This window comes from Hirundo rustica, chromosome Z (genome assembly GCF_015227805.2).
Source record: "Hirundo rustica isolate bHirRus1 chromosome Z, bHirRus1.pri.v3, whole genome shotgun sequence".
Classification (NCBI taxonomy): domain Eukaryota; kingdom Metazoa; phylum Chordata; class Aves; order Passeriformes; family Hirundinidae; genus Hirundo; species Hirundo rustica.
The window spans coordinates 74,050,554-74,057,283 of NC_053488.1; the positions used below are offsets into that span (position 1 = coordinate 74,050,554).

A 6,730-nucleotide genomic window follows, 5' to 3' on the forward strand; every position below is an offset into this window, starting at 1 on the left:
ACCACAAAAAAGGAGATCAGTGCCTGCACCTCCTCTTCCCCTTTCGAGGAAGTTGTAGATTGCAATAAGGTCTCCCCTAAAACCTCCTCCATCCCAACCCTTTGACTCACTTTCTTTATCTACAGCGAAAGCACTCCCCCATCATCCACTGATGGTAATAGGGTACACTGAACTAAATTACCGAAGACCACTGCCTTTGTCCACTCCACTGGATTAAAGCAGTGTCTTCACAGAAATTATCAATATTCTGCTATTTTCCCTTACAGCTGGTAGTTTGTTCCATTTCTGTCCACTTCAGCAGCAGGTTACTGAAAAGTCTAGCAACAGTTCTCAAAAAATCACTCCAGAGTAAGCACCAGTTACCATCAGCCCCAGGTCCTAAAACCAATTTTATTGCAGCAATCTGAGTGCTACCGAGAGAAACCAGTCCTGTGTTAGTGGGAACACAAAGCTGCGGCAGGCTCTTAAATTACGAGATACTCAAATAAACATTTGTCTGCTTTCCTACAGCATGGAAAAGAGAGTGCCTGGCTACCTCCTCAAAAAGGAGGCTGCTGGAAGAAACTCAAAACAAGGAGCTGGTTGTTCACTGGGCACAAGATTGCCCATGTTGCCCTGCCTTCTGATAGAGTGCCTCATTCTGTGACATGTTGGAGAATCTTGGTCATAGCATTCATCAGCCCTGGCTGTGGAATGAGTCTCAGCCATCCCACTGATGCCCTTAGATAGCACCTAGCCTTCAGGAGACGGAGACAGGACACTGTCTACACAAATCCTTGCCTCAGATATAGAAGAACAGACCTTTCTGCCTGACTTTTTTCTCTGTGCCTTGCTCTTTCAATACTGAAGGTGGAACAATGGGGAAAAGATTATGTTACCAAGCCAAATCAATTAGTTAAAAGTCTTAAAGATCCTGCTTTGAATCCCCTTGATATTTTTTCATATTTTATGTAGTTGCAGAGGATATGAAATTTCAGGAGGTCCAATGGCACAGTGATACAATTCACTTTCATGGTGATTATTGAATGCCACACTTACTTGTAAGTATTCAGTCTCTTCTTATTAGCTCTCTGTCTCCAAACTAATTCCATACAGGCAAAAAATAATAAACTAACTGCAAGGAACATCACCAAACCCACAGATTCTCAGATGCACTTTCAACTTGTCCACTGGTAATAAATGCTCTTCCCTCTAAGTCAGTCGTCAGCTCCTCATAGTTGGTTTCAAAGAGATGACTGAGGCTGAATGCAAGCCTGTCTTTTCTCCTATTCTGAGTTATTATCAGTTCTTACTGTTTTCAAGGGCTTTACAGTCTAGTGGTACAGCAGATGTTAATTTACTACCACAGCCTTTCTGATTGCTTCATATTGGTTTTTTTTTTCTGGTATTGTGTATTTACAATCCAAATATCCACAATTATTATGATCAGATTATGTCTACAAACCACCAGTTACAGGCTGGTTAGAGATGTATCAACATACACTACTTGTGTATGTGAAGGTTGCAGGTTTGTGTTCCAGGACGACAAACAGGAAATTTCAGCCACTCTCCATTGACTATTTCATCACTGCATTCCAGCTTTTCATTACAGAAAAAAAAAATACCTTTCCTTGTGCCCCGGGTTAGAGAGGGGGGAATGAATCACACTGTACAGTATTGCTACAATAGTTTTATCTCAACTCACTAGAAAGCAGATTATACCCTATATTAAGACTTATTGATTTCATCTGCCTTTAGCCTTTGTTCACTTACATGTACACACAGAAATACATATCCCTCTTTGCCATATCTTTTATCACTATCTCACAGAGTTTCTTTCCCAATGCCTTACAGACACTCAGTGTAGATGAAGCCTGACTTTAAAGCTTTCAATACTTAAGAGGTGCTGTCATTAAGATAAACTGTGGAAAAACAGACCAACACTGTGAAGTATTTTTGTGACAGATTGATAATAGAAGCAGGAGCCCTAGAGAGGAGAGATATCAAGGACTGTTTGTTTACATAGGAAATACAGTCAGGTCTTTCAAAATGTCTGAACTACCTTGTCTTTGCCCAGATGACAATGTCAAATGAAGAGACACATTTCAGGACAGATCTACGTGTGTTTTTATTTCTACCTTCTATGAGTGAAGTCTCCATTTGTTTCAATTACTCTTTTGGGGAACTGTTTTGCTTAGGTTACTTTTCAGATTTTAAAATTCTTATTCTTCCTTCTTTTGTTCCTTAAGTCTTAAGCAATGTCTTACTGGAACAGGGAGTGTCTTTTCTGTATTGATAACTGGCACAATCCCTCCTCTTTCTGGCACAAGGTAGTATTGACAGAAAACTTCAGAAACATCTAGACAGAGAGGAAAACTGAGACACACAGTGCCTAGCACAATTTCCTCTGATGGAGTAATGGGAAAAGGCTCCAGCATTGGGATGGAAAGGTTAGGATAAATTTCCACATGTCCAAAATGGGGGGGAAAAAGCATATTCTTAGAGGGAAAAGACTAAGAAGGATCATAACTACATCTATTTGTTACTTAATTTTACATGTTTTCCAGTGGTGTGAATCTCACCTGAATTTTATGAGACAGAAAACCCAAAGGTACTTCTACACAAGAGGTGCCAACTTTGAAATAAATATTTTCATGAGTTTCATGGAGATCAAAACTGTTGATTTCTTCACAGTTTCTTGGAGCAAGCTTCAGAACAACACTATTTACATGTTTTTCCTTTGCCATTTTCTCATGATGCAAAATCACAGAATCACAGAATGCTTTTGGCTGGAAGGGAGCCTTGAAGTCATCTTTGGTTCCACCCCTCCTGCCATGGAAAGGAATCATAATAACTTTGAGAAACAGTGCTAAACAGTTTCCGCTACATTCTGTGCTGCCTATAAATTCATGTTAAAATCTACAAAGCCTTTGACCACGAGATAATCTAACCCATTCGGATTTTACTTGAGGTCCATTGCAATGAAACTGAAAAAACTCATCTCAAAAAAAAAAAAAAAAAAAAACAGCACCAAAAACTTTCAAATTAATATATCAATATACCATGCCACACAGTTCAGAAAATATTTTCACTTTGTCATCCAAGCTGAGAGCTAAATAAACTTATCTTCTGCAAGCGGTAAACTTCCAGTAAGTGTTATACGTGATCAAGAGGTATTAGAACCATAAACTAACTTGAATCAAATTATAAACACAATGTGACATTCACATATTCACATTGGTTTGCAAAGACATACAATATCTATGTCAAGAAAAGGAAGTAAAGTAAAATTAAATTACCCATCAATTTACAGGTTTTACGGGTGAAGTGGAAAATAAAAAAGAAAACATTTTTCACTATTTTGCTTTTCATGAAGGTGTTTAGTTTGTTCTTTTTCCACAATCGGAATTAAACCCATTCAAATTCAGAGATAAATTTAGAGCTAACAGTGCTCCCCTGCTCAAATCTTGTCACAGAGAACTTCCCCATGGAGAACTGCATGAGGTAGCCACTGCCAGCAGGTTCTCCTGCAGCTGCAGCTTCTGTGCACAGATTGCAGCAGAGCTTGTTGCCAGCTTACCTAAATAGTTCTTTGAATCTCAGGCATTTCAGAGGACATTGTTGTTATTTTGTTGTTGTTCTTTAAAATTTTGTCTTCATCTAAGCTTTTTAATGAAAGCATTTTGATTGAAGCTCCCTTTTTTCACCCAGCGATAGCTTCATAGAAAAGAGTTTACATAAAGAAACAATACATATCTGTGGTGCAAAGAGAAAAAATGTATACTTTAGTATACATTATTTATACATTATAATTTCGTTTAGCAAATAACACAAACAATATTGACAGATTTTGACAATGAAAATCCTGAATTTTATACCACTTATATCTACTTTTCATTTCCATTTGCTTGTGAAAGATTTCCATTCTCTTGCTGAAAGATTTAATGTCAGAGTTATAGCTGACACAGTGGAAACAAAAAATGGATGGCAGTTTGTGGATGGAACTGCCAAGAGGGGAAAAAAGTATAAATTTTCATTAGTGGTGCAACTGAGAACGTAGCTTTCAAAATCTCCTTTCTTTTTTTTTTTTTTTTTTTTTTTTTTTTTTTTTTTTTTTTTGAGATATTGTCCCCTAAACTATGAAAAAAAATTGGCCAAAATTTGTATTAGTGTTCCCTAAATGTATTTTCTTGGAAGAGAAATTACATTTAGTGGAATAACTCAAGTGCTAACAAATGAAAAATTTTTAAATGCTTAAGTTCTTGACAGATGTGAGCTTGAGCACTCTGTTCAAAGTAGTACAAGAAACATTTAGTACTTTGCAGGTCAGTCTAGGGACTCTTTCGTCCCTGATTCCCAAACACATTCTTTCTTTGTTGTGCCAAGAGTCTTTATTCTGCATTCATAGTAAGAGCTACTATATAATTTCTTCATAGAAGAAGTTATAGGAGGCAATATGAATCAGTAAAACTCTAAAAGAAGTCTTTTGTTTAAAATTCCCTTTGTATCACCAGTTTGTCATCTTTCGTTACTAGAATGCTATTTATTTTGTAAATAGGGCTGAATGAAAAATTTCATCTATTATGGTGTCCTTAAACACTGTATGGTATTTAAGCATTTATTCAGACTAACCAAAAAAAAAAAAAAAAAAAAAAAAAAAAAAAAAAAAAAAAAAAAAAAATCCAAACTCACACTGGAAGCTTGATATTCTAGCATACTGGTAGTATTAACATTTCCCATTCCAACCAATTCTTTCATTACTGGGCCCAATATAAAAGCATCATCAACAGAAAAAAAAAATCTTTTTGTAATGCTTACTTAATTGAAATATAAATAAATTTTATCAAGGAACAGTGTTTTAAGGCTGTGTGAAATGTAACACAGTAGGATGTTAGTTTATGTTGTTCTTTACCAAAGGAAAGAAGATATTCTATTTATAAATAGAATCATAGAATCATTATGGATGGAAGAGACCTTCAAAATCATCCAGTCCAACTGTCAACCTAGCACTACTACTGTAAACTCTAAACCACATCACCCAGCACCAGATCCAGACAACTCTTGAATTTTTAAATTGCTCATGGACAAGAAATTTTGTATTTTTCTTTTAATATTTTAGGCAATGAAACTACTCACAAAACGTTGTGTTATGTGTAAGTATAATCACTGAACAGAACATGGATAGGATGGGGCTTCTGGAGAACAGTTAAATAAAACAAAAATCTTCAAATTTACTATTATTCTGGTTTTTTACACGTCTGTGCCACAGTCTTTCTAATGTGACCTTTTTTTTTTCAGGATACCAGCAGCTGGCAAGAGTTATGTTGTGAGCACACAAAGGGGATTCAGGCCAAGTGTTCACAAATTACTCAGGAAAATAATTGACACCAAGCAGCCAGGCCTCAGGCAGCACCATTGCAAAGGCTTGTTCTTATCTACCCAAAATCCATGATGATTTTGAGGAAGGAGACACCCAAAGGCCATCTCGGGTGTCAAGGAGAACTAGCAATAGGAGCCTGAATTAATAAACCATCCCTTAGGCATTTTCCTCTGTCTAGGTCATATTTAGAGGTCCCAATGAAGGGGTAAGTTAGTGTGGGAAAACTAAGAATATTGTTATATACAAAATCCAGAGCTAGGATCAGCTGACAACTCTAAAGGCAAATCACAACCATTTATCTAGTCACATAATTAGTATCAAATGTAAGCTGCGTGGAGGTTGCTGGTCCCAGACTGACCAGTCAAGAAGCATTTCTGTCTGTCCCTGGGTGGGTCCAGCCAAGAACTGCCATCCACTACTTGTTTTAACTGTAGCAGCTATCACTAGTGACACTAATCCCTTCAGCAACAGATCCCGAAAATAAATGGAAATGAAAAGTAGATGCAAGTGGAATAAAAAGTCCTGGTTATCACTCACTTGTCTTTCCTAAAACTGATTGTCTGAACTCCCTCTTTATAATGCCACATCATCAAAACAATAAACATGTGGGTTTTTAGATGGTCACATTAATATGTGGGTTTTAAAACCCAATCAGACTCACAGAAAGGGCTGTTAAAGCAGTGGAACAAACTGTCCAGGTAAGGAGCTGAGTCAGCATACATGAAGGTATCAAGAAGATGTGTGTAGGTGGCACTTGGGGATTGGCTTAGCAGTGGACTTGGCAGCACCAGACCTACAGCTGGATTCAATGAACTTAATAGTTCTTTCCAATCTAAACAATTTAATTTTTCTATGATTTCAGCATGTCTCTTCCATACAATTATGCAAAAAATTCTCACCTAATCAGGAACAGTTTTATTATATACATCTAGTGATATGACAACTTCTGTAAAGAAAATTTTTCTTATGTGCATCTTGATCTGTAACTGGCTAGTTAAGCCTTTCATAGTAATTCACAGCAAATCAGAAAGTCTAGTGTAAGGTAATCACTCTTCTTTTATCATTTAATAAGCAAGGAAAATAGGCATGAATCTCTGGGTTGTCTGCCTCAGGAAGATTCTGGGGATTTGACTACACCATGAATACATCATAATCTCATTTGTTGCACAATTTGAGGTCAAGTTCATACTCAAATTTGCTACAAAGCGAGAGAATAAAGGGAGAAGACATCAACTTTTCTGGAGAGAGTTTGTTGGGTTTTTTTCATGAAAAATTTTGAAAACTGTTCCAGAACATCCGTTAGTTCCTTTGGACTAATACATGCTGTGTATACACTCATGTCCTGAATAAGCTACCTACTTTTCTTTCTTT

At 36.8% G+C, this 6,730-nt stretch overlaps 1 protein-coding gene across 2 annotated transcripts in view; it reads right to left on the bottom strand.

The window, feature by feature from the left end:
* The window catches only part of NRG1 (neuregulin 1), a 404,423-nt gene extending 400,785 nt beyond the window's left edge, over window positions 1–3,638 (bottom strand). For both annotated transcript variants that reach the window (XM_040090494.1, XM_040090492.1), the window contains exons 1-2: window positions 3,560–3,638; window positions 2,562–2,808 (exon numbers count right to left, since the gene is read on the bottom strand). The gene's annotated coding sequence lies outside the window, so the exon portion shown is untranslated. The remainder of the gene's footprint in view (window positions 1–2,561; window positions 2,809–3,559) is intronic.
* Window positions 3,639–6,730: the final 3,092 nt, after the last annotated feature.